Here is a 25,721-nt window from a genome sequence, read left to right as displayed (position 1 = left end):
ATATTTTTTATTAGAAACGATGTTAGACTAATTGGTCTTAAATCCTTTGGGCAGCTGTGAGAGCTCCTCCCAGTTTTAGGAATGAAGACAACCCTGGCAACATTTCACGATTTTGGAATGTGAGCTAGATCTATACAGCATTCGTAGATAATTTTCAGCCACGGCAGGATGACAGGCATTTAAAAATTAAATGTGAGTAATTTTTTTGCTGTATAATGTTTGTAATATATGTAATGGTCTCTTAAGTTATTTGATTATATGATATCGTAAAGTTACTGACATTCCGAGAAATGGTATGTAAAATTTCCGTAAAAATTTTTCGATTTCTTAAAAAATTATGAGATTCAATAGTATACTACTACTCAAACTATATGGCAATTCTAATACATCTATGACTTAATAAATGCGCTTACATAATATTAAAAAAAAAAAAAAACCAAAAATTTGAAATCCCTTTCGTAAAATGTTCTTTATTTGAATCATAGGTGTATCTACATAAATATATACCGATGCATATATGGTATATTGGCAAAAATATTACTTAAATAAAATAATTTGTGGCCCAAAAAACCCGTAATTTTTTATCGAATGAACCCTAATTTCCTTTTGCATATAAATTATCCTTTACTTGGTTTCTTTTTTTTCGTATTATTTTTTATATTTTTTAGTTTTCTGTTTTACATTTTTGGCTACTTTAGTTCTTTTATATACCAACTAGTTCTACATAAATATCTATATGTATATATATGTTGTGTATAGGAGATTTGCCTTAAAATTCTAATACCAAAATCTCTTTATATTATTATTACTGTATGAATATGCACATATAATAATAAACAGACCAAATAATACAAAAAAATCATTCTCTTATATGATGTAGAAATGAATAAACCTGATATACGATATATGTAAGTTATAAAATCGTAATGATAAAAAGTCTACCTTAAGGTGGTAGGTAGTTTTATTGTACACTTAAAACGTAATGGTATAAAGTAGATAAAATGTTGGAATACTTATGTGAGAATGGAATAAAGCAACAGCAGCAGCAGAAGTGAAAACAAAAATCTTAAACAAATTAACTAAAGGTATCGAAAATTTATATACGAAAAAACAAGAAGAAATAAAAAAACACAAATATGTACATGGACTTTTATATACACATCTATATACACAAATATATACATAATACAAGAATATTGAAAAAAGGTAGAAAATAACGCATATTAAATCGTGTTACCTTAACATCAATCATTCTAGCAAAAAAAAAAAAAAAAAACTCTCAGCATCACAGTACCCGAAAAGAAAAATACTAAAAACAAATGGCAAAGAAAAATTCCAAAACCAAAAAGGAAGAAATTATTGTGAAATGAAGCAATCCAATCATGCAAAATATCGATTACCTATAAGTTTATATTAAACTATAAACGTAAATTTATTTATAGATAGTTTACATTCCCATATACAAACATATATTGAGTACAATATAATACGGATGCGAACATATCCACATATACGAGTAGGTACGTTTTGTACCTGGATAAAAAAAATAAATGTAAATTATTCAATTCCTTTTCATTTCCAAGCACACGTGTTTGCTATAATATTCATATAGAAAGTTTTGTTCATAGTATATACAGTGTGTAACAAATTAACATGACTACAATTTTTAATATGATTTCAGTAAAATTGATCTTTATTATAAATCTATTGTGAACTTAATTATATCACTGATTTTAGCTCTATCTAACTCATCATGCACTGACATAAATATTTACTCAACATAAATATTAACAAATTGTTGACATAAATGGTCAAAATTATCAAACGGACAACGAACGGAATTCATTTTAATACGAATCTTGAGTAAGTCAGGTATTTCATTTTAGGGAAAGTAAGTAAATTAATAATATGACTTGTAGACTATCCTTAGTTGATTATAAATTCAGAAAACTCAAGAAATTTGAGATCTCCTTTTGTATTTAAAGTTATCTCTAATTGAAGTGTCACGTAAAACTTGATGTACTGAAACATTCGGAAACATATCACAAACTGTATTACGTACAGTGTTATAAATTTCATATGATGTTGAGCTGATGTTAAGCTGATGTTGAACTTTCGATGAAAAATCACTTTTCCATGACGCTATGGAACATGAAATAAATTTTTTAGAAAGATTGCATTGGACTTGCTCGTGAACTCCTTCACGTCTTTTTGGATTTTTATTGAAAACACTTATTCGATCCGTTACTTAATCCGAAAAAAATTTATTGAATAAGGCCGAACAAATTTCCTTGAAATTTTTTTTTTTTTTATCAATGAATTTTTATCGAAAACAGGACAAATTTTATATTTTTCAAATTATATAGTAATATTCTCTCACCCGGTAGACTCTTCTCAGTCTTTCGTTAGACTGACGAGTTTAGGTTAGTTGTGTAACCTTGAAGAGTTTATATTTGATGGAATATGTCAATACCACTGTAAAAAATACACGGAGTAGTTGATTTAAACTTTATTACTCATATTTGAGTAATACTTGTAATTTTTGTAATTTAATAAACATGTGACCGATTTATAACAAGAGAACACTAAAAAATATCCACTCTGTATATTCTGTACAACTATGTAATTGCATAAGAGTAACGTTTACATATTTTCGTTTCATCGAACACAAATATTATAATACAAGTGTAAACTTATGTTTTCATTAAGTTCTTTTCTTTAAATGGATTTCTGAAATATAGGCACTATTGAAAGCTAATATTTTTGAAATCAACGTGATGTTTTTTTTTTCTTATGCAAAAAAAATTTTAATCTTATAATTTGACTTCTTAATAACAAATTTTCAAAATTAAATTGATTGATATTTTAATTTACAGAAACTGGAAGCTAGAGTGTATTACGTATTCATTCCGATGACGTAGTTTCGTAAAATCTCGGAATCTTTAATCTTTCTAAGCTATAAAAAATAAGATGTTCGCGGTACTTATAGGTCTTCGTAGCATGATTACAAGAACGCAATAACATTTTTTGTTCAAATCATTGTTTTACAGAATTACTGTTTTCTGCATTCATGGCTGAGTTAATCAGCACCTATTTCGAATGCAATATGATTCATAATGCTCCAATATCAATGAACTACCTGGATATTTCTTTTAAAGAAACAATAAATTTGAATGCATTAATCTACAATAAAGGGTCATAACTTCAAAATGGGTAAAATTTTTTATTTTCTACCAAAAAGTATACCTTTTCAGTATGCCACCTTATTGATAGTTTATTGTTCTTTAAACCAATTTATTGTTGGGAATTTTTCAAACCGCTTTTGTTCACAGGTTTTGTTCTTACACAGTGTTCAATGTTTATTAAATGTTAACATAATTTTTAATGATCTGCAAAAACATCATGTTATCTGCATCTGATTTTGATCCTCAAAAAAAGGTAGAATAGTATATTTTAGAACATATTGTGGGTCTCCTTTTAATTAATATAGAATAATAACTACAAAACAATAATTCTTTAAATTTCTTTTAAATTGAAAGGAACTTGAAAAACGATATTAAAATTTTAATGAGAATTTTTGGTTCCTTTTCGAGGGCGGTCACTTCTTTATTCAAAAATTGCAATTTTAAAGAAAATATTGTGAAAAATAATTTTTTTTTTTTTAATTTATTTTAATGGTTTAAAAGTTAATGGACCAGACAGCCCCTTCATCAATCATATTTAAAAATTGCATAAATACGAAATTTTTAGCAATAATTTTTCAACCAGATGACGGTTTAAAATTAATATAGCGAAAACAATAATCAAGAAGAATTCAAATTAGAACTTAAAAAAGCTTTAACCCTTTAACCCTTAATAATAAATTTATTATAGCGGTTTTCATATTTAAGATGGATGAGAAAATGAAATTATACAAGGTTTTGTTGAAAATATCCCAAAAGGAGACGGTTATTATATCTGTGTCAAAATAAACATGTTTTTATCTGTTAGATAAATTTGAACATCTCGAAAAACAAATAAATAAATAATTTCTACTGCGACCAAAAAAATTTATTGTATACCTCCACGAGCGCCCAGTGTCTTGTATAAAGCACATAGTTGATGAATTCAACCAACTTTTCCGGAAAATATCCTGCATCGACTTGTCCATCAGTGACAAACTAACCAAACAGTCCTCTCTGTAAAGGATCAATGCTCCACACTCATTGAGAAAATGCATCCCTCAGTTTACTTAAATGTTTCTTAAGCCAACAACATCCGAAACTTATTCTCACGTGATTCATCGGCTTCCTTATGATCGACTGAAAGCAGAACAATTGCAATCCCAAAAAAACCCTCTCGCGAGGCTGTTATTCGATCTTAAATATAGGAATGTTATATAGCAAAAGTAAATAAATTCGAGAGACGCAGCCAATCTTGTGTTTGAATATGTATATTGGGCAGGTCACTGGCCGTGGGGTAATTGTTATTAATATATGTTATTAAAATCACTATCATGTGCACAACCAAATAAACAATCAAACTAACTTGCATTGTAGCATTCACACCAAAGTCATAATTTTAAATAAGTAGGCACTATTAATGCCTAGTGCCTTTTTAAAAATAATTTTCTTTATTTTTCACATGACTTAATGCACCTATACACATTAATTTATACAGGAAATCTAATCAGTATTTTTGACATATGACTTACGAGTACAATAAAAATATTATTTTTCTTTTAAAAAATGTCATGTTGAGCGAAAATCTAAGCAGAATAAAAATAAAAAAAATTATATCAGATGGAAAAAAATGATATTTCATATAAATGAATTCGGAATTGAAATCAAAAATTCTAAATTGAATAAAGGAAAACAGAAAAAAAATTATGCCGATCCTTAAAAAATTAAATAAAAAATGGAAAAAAAAATTTTTCAAATTCACCTACGCGGTCATTAGAAATTTCCTGATTTTGTTTTTCATTATAAGAATCACAAGAGAAAAACAATTTCAGTTCTAATAGAATTGAAAGGCGCGCAAAATTAAATAGTCATCGTCATCCATTGCCACGTCGTGTCGCACTGCGCCAACAACACACTGCAGTCTTACAATTATTTGTTTTTTTTTTTTTGTTTTATTTTGTCTGCTTTCACTGATTGTAGTGAGATTTTTATTTTATACTTACATACTTGTATCGGTATTAAACTATAATGATGAATATTTTTGTTGAAAATTCGATGAACTTTATAAATTTTCTTAATTCGAGTTTAGAACGTCATCATAATTTAAAAAAAAAAAAAAAAAAATTTTTTTTTTTAATAAGAATATGTGGAAAGAACCACTCCTTTTTGCAATTGTATTGTTGATTTCTTTTATTATTATTGTTGTTATTATTGTGTTTTTAGGGAATTTCAGTCATGGTGGTTGAGTTTACTAAAAAAATTTTCTTTCAATCGTTTAATTTTTATATTATTTAATGTACGTTGGCTAAATATGAAATGCGATGGTGGCCTAAAACGAAAAAGCAAAAAAAATTTTAAAGGAAAAATAATTCGAAAACTGGTATAGATATGTAATTTTTGAAAACGCGATTTTTATATGCGTTTTTCACTAAAGGTATGTAAGATATGCAAGTATTATTAAAGATTGTGCACAAAGAATAATGTCTAATAAGTCGTAAAGAGATTTATTTTTTCATATAGAATATGATCAGTTACAGAAAACGTGATGAGCTGAAAAAAGAATGTGCACATGCATAATATATTCGAGTATGTACATACATATATATTATGTATGATATAATGTACACCTTTGCATACTTACTCATATATACGAACATGGAATAAATAATACAAGAATTTTTCTTAGATTTTGGGTTTCTCTTAATTCGTGGTGTACTCATATTAATCGTTTTCGGTAAAGAAAATCACGATCCTTTAAGAAATTTTTGTAATTTTTGCTTTTATTATTTTTGTTAATTATTTGTTCTGGCATATTTGACGTATATAACTTACTAAATTCTTTCACATCATATAATACAGCCGACTTCATTAATTTTATTTTTATTTTATATTGATTAACCTTTAAAATCAAATAAATTTAATCTTTTTTCTTTCTTGATATTTTTAAAGCTACTTGCCATAGCATTGAGTACTATTAAATGCACATTTATTGAATGAGAAATTTTAAAAAACCAATAACGCACCTTACAGTGCATTATCCGGACATTGAGAAACGCAAAGATATTTCTTAAGAAAATTGCAAGCGTTATTAATTATTTCTAAAGAACGGTTGCTTCATAATATACGATTCATTATTAAGGTTATATTTAATTATTTCAAATTTCAGATTCACAAAACAGCGGACATCGAATGGTATTGTCTAGGGAGCGATAAATTGTGCACTATGAAAGTAAAAACACGCGGTGCGTATTAGTTTCTTAACTTTTAGAGTTTTAAATAGCATTATGTAACTTCGTCACATTTCTCCCGGCTGTATTGGATGTAATAAGTGAGAATAATAACAAATTATCGAATTTCGTATGTCGAGTTTTCGAGGCGAATTTACTTTTCTGTGATAGGGAGGCACTGATTGTAGATTGGGGCGATAATGCACCGCGACCTAAAAGATTTATTGTATTTCCTTCGACCATCCAGTATCTTGCCTAATGCACCTTCCTTCCATCATGTAACGATATCTTCAATAGCGATATGCGAAGATCCACCCGGACTGTCTTTTTCTTTATGAATGCTCTACACTCCTTAGGTTTTCTTTCAGCCTGCAATGTTCCATTAGAAAATCCGTGCGAATTTTCACATGATTTCTCGGGATTTTTTAGCGCTCTCGATTGTAACTATCTAAAAACTATTTTGTTTTCTAAAGTCTCGGATGTGTTCGCCATAATTAAAACCTCAGGTTAGTGATTATGTGCTAATTACGTCAGGCTTTTTAGTTAAAGTTTAATTGATATACTTTTACGTTTCAACTTCTTTGTTCTACATCTGTCGAATTAAGAAAGTATAAAAGTTTACGCGGCCTCTCGTTCCCGAAGTAAAACCCTAACAAAACGTTTATTTAAAGTTCTAAGTTATTTTGTAAATATACACTGTAAATATATATTATGTATATTATTTGTTTGTGTCAAATCACTTCATTCCAAATTTCAATACAAACTAAATTATATTCAAATTTATTACTTTACTTCGATTCCTGGAAATCCAGAAAAATTGGCACTGAAAACTAATAAAAACAAGATGGTGAATTATTATAAGATTAATGATATTTTATAAAATGTATTTATGTAAAATAATAGAATGATATACATACTATAGTAATATACATACGATTGTGTATAGACATTTCTGTATTATTCGCTAAACCGTAACTTCATCTGATAGATTGACTTTTTCTAATAATACTCAGTAAACTTTTAAAAACCCCAAGAAAAAACAGTGAATAATAGGAGTATAAGCATTGCCATATTTACACATTTATACATACAAACACAACATATACATACACTTTAATGATTATATAAATGAGTATTTGTATTGATAATAATATATGAAAGCGTATACGGAAAATGACAGTTATTAATTTATGAGATGAAAGTCAAATACAGTTAGGAAATTTTTGCTTAAAGAAACTTTTTAGAAATTTCTTTTTCTTTTTTTATTTTTTTTTGCTTTAGGAATGAGTACAAAAATGTAGAAGATTTTTGTGAGCAATTTTAATAGGTAGGTGAATTTTCAGTTTTATTATAAGGAATTTTAGTGCAGATTTCATATAGAAACAACAAAAAAATATTTTAAGGGCGTCATTAAAAGCGAGTGTATCGTTTATTACTCACCGAGTGAGAAAATAAAATAATTAATTATAGACTTGTCATTTACTCTCAATTGAATCAAAATTTGTAAAAGAGAGAAGAAAAAAGCTCTCTTAATTTAGAAATGTAAACAAACCGGTTTGTCAATTTCTGTCAAATTAGAGAAATTGATAGAAAACAAATAAGTTCAACATATTTTTTTCGAATTTCAGAGAACTGTCATTTTTGGATGAAGAAGTGAAATACGACATAATTCGGAAAGTTTTTCTCTCACTTAAAAAACACATGATACTTAATTTATTTATACTCACTCACTTAATTTATCTATTTTCTACCAGCGAGCTTTGCTTCATTTAGGTTCTTAGATTTCAAAAAAGTTCTGAGAGACTTAAAATTTTTGTTGATTTTTAATTTGCTCAATCTACTAACGTCTTACGACTTCTGCTCAATAAAGGCTCATATTTCGTCAACTTTTCAATTATTGTCCTCTAGAATTGCAAAATGGAACTGATTGTTGTTTAAGCTTTTTCCCTTAAATTTAAAATTGCCCCAATTTTGTATTTTAATTGTTTATGATTTTGTTGTTGTAGTTGATATTATTTTTTTTTTGTTTTTTTTCCTGTTCTTGTTCAATTATAGCTACTTTTCTTTAAGGAAAATAGGGAAAAATATTTTTGTAGGATATTAGGAACGTTATATAGCAACAACGGTAATTTATGATGAATTGTCACAGATTAACGGTAAATATGTATATTCTTTTTCATAAATTTTTTGTTTTTTTTTTTTGCTATTCTTCTTATGCAAAATATTAATTTAATATTGTGATAATACTGAGAAAGAAAGAGACAAAAAATTGGATTTTCATCGGCTTTTAATTTTGTGTTGCGTTTTTTTTTTTTCGGTGAAGTATAATCCATTATAAGGCAATTAAGAAAAGGAGGTGGAATTTTTATTCATAATTTCTACCTACAATAGATTATATAAGTAACAATAAAAGCATACACAGAGAAAAAAAATAATTTTTTTTTTCTTTTTCGTTAATTGCTAGAAAAGTAGGAGAAATTTATGAGGATTTAAAAATATTTTCAAAGAACATAAATTACAAAAAGTAAAAATGAGAAGAAAAATAATTCCAAAATTTTTTAATTAAAAAAAAAAAAAACAAAAAGCAAAAAATATTTTATATTTTTTTATTTTTCCTCCTGCTGATCGCATTTTAAAGGTTACATAAAGATGATTATAATTAAAGGTGATTAATAAATTAATAATTTCTTTAAAAATATAAGTTGACGTATATTATATAAGTATGTATATGTGTATACTTATTATATACTATATATGCCTACATACCTACTATTTATAGTATTAAATTTCAAGCTTTCTTCATGAAAAGATCTATACTCAAAATTTTTTTAAGTATAATTATGATTTGATTTAATGGCATATCCGATGTTATAAAATAAAGTATAGTTGCTATATATGTATAAGTACATATTATAATATGGGCGTTGACAAAGTAATTAAAATAATAATTACCGAGGACTTACTAAATCACAATTAATTTTGGTAATTAATAGTAGAAAATTTTTGTATAGAAAATAACAATATCGTAAACTATGTAAACAGTTTTCTTCCTGAAATCATTATTAAATTCTATTGTACATTAAAAATTTTCATTTTTAATGTACAATAGAATTTAATTGTAGCTATTCTAAATTGTAGTATCTCAATAAGCCAGGGAACAAAATTATATAATTAAGTTTATTGATTGCCAGATTACTAGAATTCTTTGATTCAAGATACTAAAAAATTTTTTGGAATTTCTTTTTTTAAATTGACTGGTTCATTTCAGTACTTCTCGAATTGTTAAATTGACGTCCCGCAGTTTTTTATAGAGCTGCTTGAGGTATATTTGTCACCCAATCTAGAATTATTGAAGATGTTAGAATAATCTGAGGTCGACAATACTGTAATCTTTTGTTAAATTGAGTTGTCGTCCTGTTGCAACCTATATCATTCCAATTAGCAATTAAATACTATGAATTCAAAGACTTACCATAATAATTGTCATTGAACTCATATTTTGTATTATATAGAAAATCTATTAAAATTTTTTCTTTAAAAAAATATATAGAAAATTAATCGTTTTAAATTACAAATTTATTGATGTCAACTTTTTATATCGACATATCATAATCGATACCAACTAATTATAATCGAATGAAGAAATCTTTAATTTGTGTATTGACACAAGAAAATCTTAAATTTCACACTGTAGAGGAGCTATTTAATTTTGTTGCTTCCATTACACCACCCCTTTTTAACTTTATTTAAATTTGCAATGATAACCTTTTAGACCTTTGTAGATTAAGTTTTCGCTCTTTTCATCATTTTGTTTTTTTTTTTTTTGTAAAATAATGTCACCTATAAGATAATTATTATCTAGCACTTTTTTCTCTATTTCTTTTTTTTTTTTTTCTTCAAAATCTCAAATTACATCATAACATTGTAAAATGCTTAAATCTTTCTAATATAACAAACACCACACCTCCCGCTGATTTCAAAATCTTAAAGTGCAAAAATATCAATTTTTTTTTTGTATGTTTGTATGTATGTTACTTTACTTTGCGACAAAAGGCTGTATAAAAATTAAAAGAAAAATATTTGTAACTATTTTTCACCTTTTGGCTTAAACCACTCAACTAAATCATATAAAATAAAAATAAGAAAAAATTAAATAACAAAAAAGGCAAGTAGATAAATTCCGATCATATTAAATTTTTGGCGAGCGTTCGTTCATATATTTTTTGCCGACCGTATTGTCTTGAATAAGGGAGGTTATGTGGTGGCAGCAAATTTTCCATGTCGAATTTTCAATTAGAGCATACATTTTTAAGTGATAGAGAAAATTAAATAAACTGTTTTTAGTGATATGCCGGTCTGTGGGTATACACCTGTGTTTCAATTTCGACTGAACTGATTTTGATGAAAATTTATATCTTAGTGTATGCATTTTAATATTCGCTGGGAATTAAGGAAGGAATCAGAAAGAAGGTGGTCGGAGCGCTGGGGAAGTCTTCCGGGGCTGCGGCAAGCCAAAGAGCTCCTGGGAGATTATGACCAGAAGCGATTTAAGAAAATTATAGGGATGGCCAAGAACCAGGTGAGAGTCGTCACCGGCATTTTGACGGGTCAGTGCAGGCTTAGAGGACTCCTCAGTCGGCTGGGCTTGGAAAGTAAGGATACTTGCAGATTCTGTGGGGAGTATTGAGAAACCTCGGTGCACCTCCTAGGGGAGTGTGATACTCTTTTTCATAGGAGGGGGGAGGTGCTGGGAGGCTTTGCTCTAACGATGGCTGAGTTACGGTCTTCTGGAGGGTGGGTCTTGAGCGTGTGTTGTGGGGCATGCCCCGCACTCGGATGTGGGCGCACAATAGATCCTTATACGTGGTCGCGGTGCATTGTTGCCCCCGTTGCATAAATCTACAAATCTACAATGCATTTTAATATTTTAATTGCTGTTATTAATAAAACAGGAATAAAACTTAAAAGTCGAATTTTCTCTAGCGGCAAATTTTACATTTTTGGCCGTATCTTAATACACCCACCGTAATTTTACCATAAATTAACGAAATCAACAAAATTTCTTAAAAATCAATATTTTTGATTTATTTTTCAATGAAACTAATTGACGATATTACCAGCTATATTTCCTGGCTTTCCGATCTAGCATTCTTAGAATCTGAAATATGTAGCTTTTGAAAGTTGCTTTCAACACTTTATCTTAATAAGACAACACTGTTTGGGTTCAGTTATGTGCTGACCGTAGCAGATTTGTTTTTTTTTATTCTTGGTATGTACTAGTGCATAAATGTATGTATAACACCTTTAAGAAAAAAAAATTATTTCATTTGCTTGATTTCAATCTCTTCTAGAGTCAATTCTAGTCGCTTGCACAAAACAAAATAAAAAAAATTTTTTTTTATATTTTTTTTTCATATTTTAAAGTGACAACGAAATCGTTTTAATCTTTTAAACTTTCCTTATAGTTCTTAAAATTTTTTATAAATTTTTTTTTTCCTTTTTTTTCTTTAAAATTGCAATTCATGTATTTTATGTCATATTCAATTTAAGAAAAAATATAAAAATAAAAACTATTTTCTTAAAAAATACACAACAAACGAACAAACAAAAACTAACAAAATAGTATGACTAATTTGGCCAATAAACATGCAAAAAGGTAAACTCTTTCAAAAATTGACATTTTATTATAACAACAATAACAAGAACAAAAGTAAAAACAAAATAGTATTTAAGAACAAGAAAATGCTTTAAAAATCAAAAGAAAATCAATAATAAAGAACTTGCCTGATTGCACTAGCACTGTACCGTACTAGCACACCACAATGCAGTTTTCTTATACAATTCAATAACAGAGGAGATTGCGTTAGTCATCAATTTACTGTGCGCGAATCGTATGCGAATTATGACAGAGTAAGAGAGAGAGAGACTAAAAAAAAAAGACAGAATATCTGAAATGAAAAATAAAAATACAAAGCAACAATCAAATCAAAAATCAATTGACGACGACCAAACCCATAACTCTATAATCGTCTCTCTTTTTTTTTTCTTAAATTGCATTTTAAATACTATAAAAATAAATATAAACTAGTGTACAATAAATTCCATAACCTATTTTAATAATTATTATAGAAAAAAAAATCAAAAGAATGAAAAAGAATATAAAAAAAACCCAAGGCTCACCTTTGGCAACAACAAGACGACGCAATTATGCTTGAACTCAACTTTATACTTTTTGCAGTTTGATTTTTTTTTTTTTTTGTAATTATTTTGTGTTCAATTTCAATTGAAATTTTTTTTATTGAAAAAAGAATTCTCTCTCTCTCTCTCTTTCTGTACCGCACTTCACATGTGCAAACGGTTTAATTTCATTTATCTTTTGACAATTTCGTAAATGATTAAGGTGGTAGAGTTTTGAAATTTTACTATAAAATTGTAGTAAAGTTCTGTTATTAAAATGCAATTAAGTATTTCAAATAACTATTTGCAACTTTTGATATGAAATTAGAATCGGTTTCAGTAAAAATAAAAAACTCAATAAATACTAGATTGCACAGTTTGTGGATTTTCAAGGAAACCGAATGGAGCAAGAAAACATCTCCCTCCAGCTATTCGCGATTTATTGCAGTCTCGCCACACTCCTGCCTATAATATTCTTGTTCCGAGTCAAAAAGTGGTTATATAACCAAAGGAATTTTATGGCAGTTCCTGAATACTTAGCAAACCCCTTAAAAAATTATTTTGACCCCGGACAGCCAGTAGTCGTAAAGAATGTATACGGCGGTTTCGCTCACACAAAATCTGTTTAAAGGCAAAGTCAGATTTTCCCAGCCCATGAAGACCCTCTTTAAAATTTAGTTCAATGAAAACCACAAAAAAATGTGGACTACAAAAAAATATAGACTTGAAAACTTGAAAATTTTTTACGTGATGAGAATCATAATTCAGAAACCGATGATTAAACAAAAGCCGAGCTATAAACTTCTTAGGTTCGAATTTTGATTATGTACGGCAGAACAAGTGTAAGGATCTCGCTACCTGTGAGCGACAACAATATGATGATGTGCACCTTTAAATATATTTTATCTTACTTACCCACGTAACATTTTATTGCGGAATTCTAGTTATTAAGCTCATATCGACTTTTATAGCACTTTTTATAAGTCTATTAAGGAAGCTTTATTGTTCATCTTATTGTTGCGCAACTGCAACGAAATGTTTTAAGTAGCATATAACGCTAAAGTGGAGAATTTTATAGGGCTCCGCAGCAATTGCTACAATATTTATAGCACAAGTAGTTTTATAAAGCTCGAATAGAAGTTCCTTTAAGAGTGTTGAGCAAAATTATGGCATCTCTAATATAGATGCGCATGAGCTCTACAACACGTAGATGCGCATTGTATTTCTTTTAATATTGTAATTTATGTATGAATATATTAATATAAAAAAAAACAAAAACATAAGTGTTAACTAAAAACAAAAGAGAAGTAAATAAAAAGGGAGAGAAGTAATAAATGAAAAAGAAAAGAGAAAAAATAATAGTAAGAAAAATATTTATGAAAAGAAGAGAGAGATATAAAATTTTAAATTTTTTTAATTTTGTCAGTTTTTAAAATTAATAGTAATTTCTGAATCTATTCAAGAAAAATAATAATTTTTTTTGAAACGAAAACAAAAAAGTTGTTGCCAAAGAAATTTTGTCGACTTTTTTTGCATTGTACCTCGAAAAAATACATCCCCATTCGAAAATATACGGTATTATAAAAAAATTAAATAATTTTTTTTTAATACAATTTTAAAATAAATATGAAAATTTCGTAAAAGTATGTTAAAAAGTTTCTAAGGTAATATTTTGACATACATATTAAACATAAAAGTTATTTTGCAAGTTTTTACTTGAATTTAAATAAAAATTCACTTTTTAAATTTCAAAATTTTTATTCAAAAATTTACCACCATCTTTTTCATTAAAAGAATATAGCCGCAAGATGGTCTTGCTTTTATAAGATAATCATTGTTATAGGGAACCTTAAATTGTTTGAGCTAGATAACCAATGCTGTTTAAAGATTATTTTTGTTGATATAGCATTTCTGACACTTTAGCAACAATATCAATCTAGCATTCAAAATTATTCTTTTAATAAAATTATTAATGCTACTATAGGAATATTGTAATATTATAGCAAGGTTATTGTTCTTTCCACAATACTCTTGTTAGAAAAACATTTTTGGTTTTGTTATAGGATCCCGCAACACTACACTTATAACAACATTACCTACACACTTGCAGAAAGTCCTATTACAGCAATTGTTGGCAAGAGTTACCAAAACAGTTTTATAAAAGTAATTTTCCCCTTATAAGAAAAAAACATCTCTATAGAATCAAAAGTTTTGCTTGGGAGTGTAAAGAGAGCCTTATAAGACGATTTTCAAAATTTAGCGCACTAAAATGTTATGTGGGTATGTAATGAAATTTTAAATGCTCCATACAAAAACAGAATATGGTCCGATCCCATTTCAAGAAACTGAATTAAATTTTTTCTTTTCATATTATTCAAATTTATATGGTTATTTAGAAAAAGAAAATTCTTTTTTTTATTATATTGTAAATTTTCTGCATAATAATTGCTCATTTTTTTTTGAAGAAGAAGAAGAGGCAAAAGAATTTTTAACTTTATAACTTTCTATGTTTCCAATATTATTGATGAATAGCCATAAATTTTTGAATTTTTCTATACTACACAGAAAGAAGACAGTATATATACCTCTAACTTTATACAGATATGGAAATACTTACAATAATGCTCATACATGCACACTTACATTAAATACAATATTCATATTAAATGTTTTAGCAATTTAGAACAGTTTAAAACTTTAAAGGCCTGTATGTATGCATAATATCAACAATAAAATATACTGTAACATAAAACCTTGTCTATGGACATGCGATAACAAAAATGATTGAATCTTAGAACTTAATCCGTACAAAATTAATATAAATATAAATATGTATATAAGCTAATATTGCCTATGCAATTGATATAGAATTTCGAAAGGGTTTAATTTTAAAGTTTTTATGCTTATTGTGTTTTGATTAAAAAATTTATTGAAAACTGATCTTTTCTCTATGTACATAAATGTTATATAATATATTATGTACATATGTATATTTGTAACAATGATATTCAAGTATAGTTTCATCTATATCTGTATAGGTACGAGTATATAAATTAAAGCTGGCCCAAAATGGTAATACGAATTCATCTTCTTTCAATAATTTTTCCATTTTTGATTTTATTATGCATTCATAACGATATTTTGCACATTAGTGTGTACCTACTCTATAATATATTTATACATACATATGTAGGTTATTGTTTGTTAATTTAATATGAATTCAATTGAGTTTTCGTTATGCACGCCAATCCTGCAAAATTCTTCTCTTTTTTCTGTTTTTGAACACTGAAAATATCTGTCTGTAAAACGCAGCATGAAATTTTTAAAACTCTTCATTATTACAAGTTTTGTGTAAGGCAAAGAGATTGAACATGTTAAAGAAGAAAAAAAAAATTTTGTAATGTCGAAATTTTCAGAAATTTTCAATTTTTAATGTCATCACAATATGATGCTTAAAGATGATAGAGTTTAAAGTACAAAGAAGAAACTTGAATTTAGAGCTCCTTGGAAGAAACAAATTTTTCTAATAAACAAAAATTTTACGGATTAAGCGAAGTAGTACGGTCATATAAAGTCCATGATTTCTTTATGGATTTCTTAGTTTTCAAAACATTAAATTTGAATAATCGAAACGATACATTTGAAATCTTGTTACTAACAATTTAAGAACTGGTCGCTATCTTCTTAAATTTAACGGGTTATAGATCTAAAGTAATTCGCTAATATAAAAAAAATTTATTTAATAATTTTAAAATTTTATAAAAAAAAAAATTATGTAAAAAATTTTCACTCCAATGGAAACAATAAAATAAACATAGAAAATTGAAAAAGGAAAAAAAAAGTGAAGGTGATGAGAAAAACAATGTTCTAAAATTATGATAAATTTGTTACGCCTATATGAATAAATTTTTCAACCGATATGATCTTTAAAGTCCTTATGGTTTCATTTCTCGTATATTGGAAAAATCACAATATTGTTTTGTTGGATCTCTGACTAAATTTTAAATATTATTAAGGGCAATTCATTATTTTGAATTCGGATTTGTGCCTTACAATTACTAGTTTGTAATGCATATATTGTGAGTCATATGTTGCCCAAAAGCCTTAAATCTTTTTGGTTCAAGTTGAAATGTATAGTAAATAATTTTCGTCCAAACCGAAAATTCAATTAAACATCCTCCTTACAGCAAAGCTTATTTTACCAATTCCAAAATTTATTTCATATTTTCACTAATCTCATATTTTATATTTTCACTAAGTAACCAATATTAGAATCCAATATTAATGAGAACGATCAGACGTTAGTGTATGCGATCGACCATTATAAAAAAAATTCATAAAAATTTAAGAAATTTTGAAAATAAAGGTACAGCGAAATTACCTACTTCTTTTTAACTGAAAGAATTTGATTAAAAAGCATTTAAAAATGTTGAAGCATGGGATTACACAGCAGGAGAGCGAAAAAAAAGTATAGAAGAAGAAAAATTTTATGTTCTTCATCTTGTAATTGGTTTTGGTTGCAAACAAAATCTTAATCGAAATAATTTTTTTAAGAAAAAAAAAAAATTTATTTAATATTCTGACTGGTTTTTGATGGTACGTTTAAAATTTATTTTTTATATCACAATTTTGCCTTTTTTTTTCTTGCTTTGTTTCCTTTGTACCTTGCAAATATCATCGTTTATGAGCATGTAGGATTAAACGTTTTAAGTTTTTTTTTCTGCGCTTTTTTTCTGAAACCAAAACATTGGATGACGATCTCATATCTTAAACATTATTTTATATACATGCAAAATACGCTGGATGTCTCTAATAAACTTATTTTTTCGTTTTGCAGTGTTTAAGAGGAAAAATTTTAGAGTATAATGTTCTGAACTAATTTGACGTGAAGTCTTGGGAATAGTCTGTTTCCCTATGAATCGCCAGTCAGAAAAGCACTTTTGGTGTTCATTAGCAACGACCGAGTCATTGTATCACTTCTACGTGACCAGTGGGCCTTAATATCACGTATATAGTCGTCTGCATATCCGTCCATAGAAGACCTCGTTCTTTCTTCTATTTTCCTGTCCAACTTTTTTCTAAGGATCGTGGAACAGACCAGTCTATTTAGTTGCTAACCTCACCCACGCCCGCTGTTTCAAGCTCGTCTATCCTTTTGCTATCGTCTATTCCATTATGCTCTGCAACAAACCATAAGCCAACCGAAATTTAATCACACCAGAAAGCGCGTCAGAAGGTGGGACACGACTGTATTAGATGACTAGCTATTAGCTGTATTTTCACTTCAAAAATGACTAAGTTCAATTTTAATAACTAGGTTCAACAATTGCAGTACGACTAATTTTTTCTTTTTTCTTATCTAATGATTAGACTTTGCAACTCTATGAAAAAACCCTTTCATTTTTCAAATATCCGGTTAATGTAGCTGCAAGCCTTGTATTTACCTATACATAATCTGAGCTTCTCACAGTTAATTGGGCCAACTACATTTCTTCTTCTAGTTTTTTTTTATTTTCTTTTTTTTTTTTAACTTTTAAGGAATTAATGTACGTATGTATATAGGCAATCTGAAATTGAACAGACATGTGTCACATTATGTAAGTTAAATGGATTTTAATATAGGACATTTTATATATACCGAATTAAATGTTCAAGGATTTTAACTTAAATTGACTGGAAATGAAGAGAAGTAAAATAAAACGACAAACGAATAAAAAAAAAAATAAAGATCAAATAAATCGATTCTAAAAATCTCAGTTTAATTGACTTTCATGATAATAACCAAAGTAGGAGGGTAATAAGTCGTTTCTGGATTTTTATTTTATATCACAAAAAAAAAAACAAGCGATTTTTCTTGGAAACCCAATGAAAAAATCAGAAAAAGAAACGTCAATGTGCGAAAGAATTAAACATTTGACCTTGTACAGGGTTTTACGTCAATTTTGAAAATTAAAATTTTATTTAAACTAGTCAACTTGTGCCAATACTCAATTTTTATTTAAAGAACCGAGTATAAGTACTGAACTAATAAAAGACTTATACATGCTTAGGTATATGAAATTGAAGAAAAGAAAGAATTTTTTCAATTAACACTTCTTAAAATTTTCTAAAACAAACCTCTTGTTAGAGTAGATTTGGAAAGTATAAAGAAATTATTCTGGTACTATGAAGTATTCTGAACTAGTTTCCTGTTCCGATTATTTCAACTTGTTTTACTAGCACTTATGTAAGAAGAAATTTAATGTTCAAACTTAATGTTGTCCTCTGAAATAACGAGAGAAAATAAAGTTGACCGTTTCAATTCTGTGATATTCCTGCGTGTGTTTTCCAAGAGCTGTCGGTACGAAAATCGGCAAAGAGACTCCTACATCGTCTACAAATATTTTTTATTCTAAATATAGGCGTCTTATGAAAGTTTTCCTGCAGGTTGAATAAATTTTGGGATTTAACAAAATAGTTTTCGAATTTGCAAGGCTAGCTCACGCAAGGTTGATTCCATTCATATCGCAAACGCATATATTTACACCTTACAGGCAATCCTCTTCGAACTATTTTCCACTCGAGTTAAAATTGCATTCTAAACTGAAAAGCTCATCTCGAAATTCTCTCCGCAAGCAGCTGTAAAGTATATTTAATTATACCGATGATTTCATTTTCCATCTAGTACGTATATTATTGCTTTTACTTATAATTGCTTAATTAAGAAATAATCTTTAATCCGTAATATTTCAACATTCTTATAGATTCATAAGTAAGTACATTGATGATTTTGAATTGCTCATACTCCGAAAATGAAAATAATTTTTTGTATTTTGCCAATTAAGTTTTCAAAATCAAAAAAAAAAAAGCAAACATACAAAATTTTCCTCCCATTTCCCCCGTTTTCATGATTTTGAAATTCATTCTGATTAAAATCATGATTGATTAAAAGCAATATGGAGAAAATCTCAAAATTATCGCTATCATTTTAACGAGATTTTTGTTTATTTATTGTTTCTTATCAAGCTAACAAAAAAACAAAAAAAGCAGCTGAATGAAAAAAAAATAAATTAAAAATTATTTTCTTTTATTTTCCACCCGCTCTTGAAATTTCATCATATTGCTTTAAATAAATTTTTTAAATTAAACTTCTGCAGTGCTATATAGAACGCTAATCTATGTATATATAGCTCTTACGTAACATTATTTTTAAGACACAGTATTTCTTTGACAAATAAAAGTAGTCTAAATGAATTCAGCGTTTGAGTAATGAATTATGAAATATGAGTGAGTATTTTTGAAACTTACGATTTCTTAATAGAGACAACCATTTTTAATTACATATCACGTGATGGCTTAGTACAAGCTTTATGTATAGTAAAATATACGCCACATTGACGTACTATGGCGTGGAATATTGAAGAATTTGATCAACCTTAAGTTACTGGAGTTCTCCCTGTAAAAAAATTCGCCCGAATAAACCACGTTACCCACAACAAATTGATGAATGAAAACATAATATCAGAAATCACCGTACGACAACGAAGCGGCCTTAAGTCCAAAAGCTGAAGTCTATTTTTAAAGGAAATAAATCTAAATGTATCCAAAACAAAATAAAGGTTTCAACCTTAATAAACCTTAATATGATCTACATCAACTATTCAAAATTCTGAAGGACATGCTGATATTTCTTACAATATTTTTGAGAATAAGAACTAATCTTAAATTTCATATCGAAAGACAATTCCGCTGGTTGTACTGTGCTATATACTGTTGCATACAATGTGCACATACATATCAACAATTATATAACAATTGTTGTTATTAAGTTTGCATTCCATTAAATGATATGTAAAATAAAGAATTAGGGTAAACTTAATATGCAATGACCTTTGAATAATAATACAAAAGAAAAAACAGAATGTGGAGTACATTGCTATACATATTTGGATTTGTTTTAATATTTATTTTTATGTATAGCGTTAAAATGATTTTTACAACATTTACATATTATATAGAATTTACAGGGTCTTGGGAGTACAATTTTATTCATACATACATTTATATACAGACATGAATATTTTAAGTGATTTTATGAATAACGATGAGAAACTAATTATGATTTCGATAACAATAATAATTACAAATGTGTATAAATTATGCCAATTATTCACGCTTGTTAGCTTATATATATGTATGTATACATAAAAGTACTATGTACAAATAATAATTACTTAGATGGGTGTCTAAAATAATTTAAAATGAGTAATAGTGTTTTTTATTTAAAAAAAAAAAAATATTGTGGCTGATCAAATATTTTTTGCTTCTGTTCAACATATCAGTTTAAAATCAGGCCTAAAACTTTGTGTTTTAAATAATTTAGCATATGGGTACAATATGGCTACAATATACGCAAACTAGAGCTCCAGATGATAAGAAATTTTATTAATTTTATTTTATTTTACTTGCTCCCAGTTTGGTTGGCTCTGTGACTTGGTCACAGAATATTTTTTTTTTTTTTTGAAGAGGGATATGGGCAAAGGAATTTCCTTCCTCTGACAGTCAAAAATCAAAAGCACATTCCAAAAATTTCTTTTTATATAGCGACAGTTCCTAATAAGACGGCGATTCAAGTCCTAGTACATAATATTCTGAATATATTAAATGTAGACGGTATACAAATTAAGTATGTGTGCAAATGTAATCAGATCACTGTGTAAAATCTTTATTCAATATTGAGAGAAAAAAATAAATCTAAATAAATAAAAATTGTAAAACAAATGTTTGACCTACTTAATCCAAGTTGATTAAAGTTTTCCGATAAAAAAAATGACGTTGACAAGAATATTGCATACGAGTATAAAGCATAGATATTGAATTACGACAACACACACAAATATGATGTAGAAGAATGTACAAATAGAATATAAGGAAGAAACTATCATCCTTTAATTTCATACATCTATATTGTTACATTAACAACATGTGCAAGTTTAGAATCAATTGAGTTATTTGAAGTTAATTTTTATTGGTTTTATTTATATAATAACAGAAAATATTTACGATATCCAGGATAAATCTATATTCTATCTAGAATATTATTACATTGAAGCAAATTAGATTTTTTTTTTTCCTTGTTACAAACAAGTTGTTACTTCTTCTACTGCAGTTGTACTTGCTTTTTTTAAATTTGTGCTTTGCAAATGTTATTATTTATGTATCTAGTTCCGTAACGTCATTCAGAAAATATTAACTGAACGCATAAGTCTCTTGCAAACCATGGTTAAACATTAATTTAGACTAAGAAGGAATACGCTGTCATTAGGTTAATTACTAAACCTTTAAAACTTTAAAATTAAATTTTCGAAATTTTAAAATTAACTTTATAAAACATTCCATTAAGTATAAATTACAGGATTACAAATATTGTCAATTTTATGATTGAACAGCTCAACATTAATTTGTCGATTAAATTTTTAAAAAAAAAATTATGTTTCCATTAAAATTTGCATGTAATTTATAAAATAAAAATATATTCAATAAATTTTAATATTATACGATTATTATTTTATAAAATTAACAATTTTAAACTGGAAAAATGCACATAATTATCAATTTAAAAAGTAATATTCACATTTTATTGAAATATGTACAAAGTGATCCGTTTACAGAATATTCTTTAAAAATTTTCTAATAATTTCATTCTACTTTTATTTTGGGAACTTGTTGTTCAATGAATTCCGATGTATTATACGTCTAACTCAATATATTTAATATGATTCTGTTGTATTTACAATTATTCAATCCCCCATTGCATAACTTTAATATATAGAGGTGCTAAGAACTACAAAAGAATGCTTAGGAAAATTATGTGCAAAATTTCCATTTTCCCTCTCATATTTTCTGTTACAATCTGACAAGGTATTTACTTCGTCTGTATACTTAATATCAAAAACCGATTAAATTTCTATTACATAATGATAATTCTTATATCGTAATTAACTGATACACTATGTTTCTGGTTGAAAATGTTATAATTGTATTTATGTGTAAAAGTATCATTATTATTATATGCTTAATATAATTAAGCTCGATCATATACCCGTTGTTAGTTTATCAATGACTTAATTAATTAAACTTTATTAATATTATAATATTTACGATATATAAATTACAAAATGATATAATAATCCGTTATTAAATATATAATTATCCTTATGTTTAAATTTTGGGATTATTATAATCCATGGACCAGAAAATAAAATATAAATTTATATTTATATTTTGTATATTTTATAATATTTATTGTACATATATAATATTAATCCTTAATTCAGAAAAACAATCAAAGCAGTTAATTCAAAATTTTATATATTTTTTTTAATTTTTCTCGTATAATAGAGTCACTAAACTATTTTAGCGGCTTATATGTGATTTGGGACATGGATATATGTAAAATTTCGCGTATGTAATTATTTTGTAATAAAGTCTTCATTGTTTTGTTAACTATTGTACAAATTTAATTTTGGAAGAACTTTTCATACCAGAACACCACCAACGTGCCGATTGAATTTTAAAGATTTTGTTTTAAAATTATTTTAAAATTTTATTTGAATTACTGATAAATTGATAAATAGAATGAATTATGTACATTCCCTTCTTACTTTCTTTATGCTCAAGAACAAAACCTTCATTGTTATATTCGAATAAGGCAACTTAGGGGTCAGTTCAACCAACCATGTTACATTAATTTTCTATTTTAAATTTAGTATTCCTAAGCTGGTTTAGTACTTCGTCAGTATTAAAAATTAAGGAAGTAAAATATTTTTGAGATTATTTTTACAAAATTTGTAAAATTATAAACAATAATTAATTGATTATTTAAAAATCTCCTAAAAATATGCAATTTTTTTGGTTATAATTTTTCATTTAAAATTTTATCAACACTTTATTCTATATTCATAGTTAAAATGATTTTAACAAGAAAAATTAAGAATCAAAATTCATAATACTAAAATCCTGAGGTCTACCTTTAATTGAACGTAAGCTAAATTTTATATATACAGAGAGCTTTATAATACATTTTATGTAAATATTCGTATATATTAAAAAAATATTATAATATGGTTGTTACCCCACTTATTAAATACAGGAGTTATTAAGCAAAAAAAATTTCGTTATGAGCGAGTAAATTTTGAATGTACTCGAAGAATAAAAGCTCTACATCCACTCATATTAATTATTATTTTGTTCATTTTATGTGTGTATGGTACCTATGAATAAATATAGATTAAAAATAAAGTGTATGAATTTTATGATTTGTTCATTATCGTCATCAAGCATAATAATTTGATCCAGGCTGGATTCAGCTTCTACCACTTTTTGGTTTTATTTATTTTCCGGCTGTTATTATGGGTACAATATGCTTTTATTTCATAAATTCTTTTTTTATTATATAGTGTCAATATTATAATTTGTAATATACCTACACATTCACATATGTATAATGTATTATATACAGAATATACGCAAAATTAAAACGTTTGTTGGTTATTATATCCATGCGGTTTACCATTAAATAAATATTAAATTTAAATTTATACTTATGTATATGCATAAATGTACATATTATGTATTTTATGTTCACATAATAATATATTTTATATATATATGGATTAATTGGTTACAAAATATTGTGTGCATTTATGGACTTATGGTGTATAGATTTCAATTAAATTCCACATGTATGAATTTAGTATTTACATTAAGTGTATAAATGCATACAGATATAGTCAAATTATGTACATTATGTATAGTTGTTAATATATATAATATAATTTTTATTGTGTTATTTACTTATATTGCAAAAAAACTCTCAACAAAATGTGTTAAAATCCGTTTTTAATCATAGTTAATTGCATTTTATTTTGATTGCCTCAAAACAATTTCCATTCCACAAAAATGTAAAACGCGAGGAAAAATTACAAAATTATTACACAAAAAAAAAACAAAGAGGAATTTTTGCATTACCGAATTTTAGAATCCAGATTTTGAGAAATCCAGCGCATTCTCGTATATATATTATGAAAGCTTTAGTAGAAACCAGTAAAAATATTTCAGTTGGTATAAACCGATTAAAGCATATCCTGTACCTTTCATTGTTGAATAGAAATGACTCGAACCTGTGAAACTTCCCGAATATTATGTTTGACCTATAATGGGACACACGACTGCCAAATTTTATGAATCTGACTTTATCATTTTCAAAAATATTTAAAATTAGCCACTCCATTAAAACTTTCGGAATATGAGTGGAATATAATTGGATACACCCTTACAAGTTTGATATTAAAATTTCTATTTGTTTTTGAAATATTTAAAATAACATCTTTTATTTACCCGATTTGATTGGATTAAAATAACGAGTGTTCTTGGTAGAACCGAAGTAAATTGTGAAAGTTTGGTGTTGGTTGCATTAATCGTTTTTGAGTTATCGTGCGATCAGATGGACGGGTGTACATATCTAAATCAATTCAGAATTTTACTGTGAGCAAATAGCTGTTAACTTCATACCAAAGTTAATCCTTCACGAAAATGCAGGGTATAAAAATCAACTCTTGTTAATTTATTTTAAAGTTATACATTTTGTAGATACAAAATTGTTATTACATGGACTTAGAGTTTTCATTTTTTGAACTCTTTATACAAGGCAACAAAATTTCAAATTTTTAGTTTTATTTGTTAAATTTTTTATTCAATATTTAATAGAGTTTTGACTGATCGAATCTTTATAAATTATTTTAATATTTTTACTTATTTTTTTTCTTTTCAGGTAAGCAAATTGACAAGGATTGCCCTAAACTGTACTATACATCCCGTATAAATTAAAAATTATAAGTTATTAAAAAAATATGGTAAAATTATAAGAGAGCAACTCAAAATCTTTGTAAAATTTTTTGATCTTTTCAATATTTTTTAATTTTTAACTTATTTTTATTATAATTTGAATAAATTTGCGGTTCCATAAAGAATATGTGGCTTATATTCTCACAAAACAATAGAACTCTTACGAAGATCATGAGAAAGGTGTCCGTGAAAGCTTATATTGAGTTTTCAACTCGTTTAAAAAACTTGGAGTCAACCTACGTAATGCAATTCAATGTCATTTTAAATTCAA

Source organism: Condylostylus longicornis, unplaced genomic scaffold (genome assembly GCF_029603195.1).
Source record: "Condylostylus longicornis isolate FDR11 unplaced genomic scaffold, ASM2960319v2 ptg000084l, whole genome shotgun sequence".
NCBI classification, from domain to species: Eukaryota; Metazoa; Arthropoda; class Insecta; order Diptera; family Dolichopodidae; genus Condylostylus; species Condylostylus longicornis.
Note: the sequence above shows the minus strand (reverse complement) of the source record.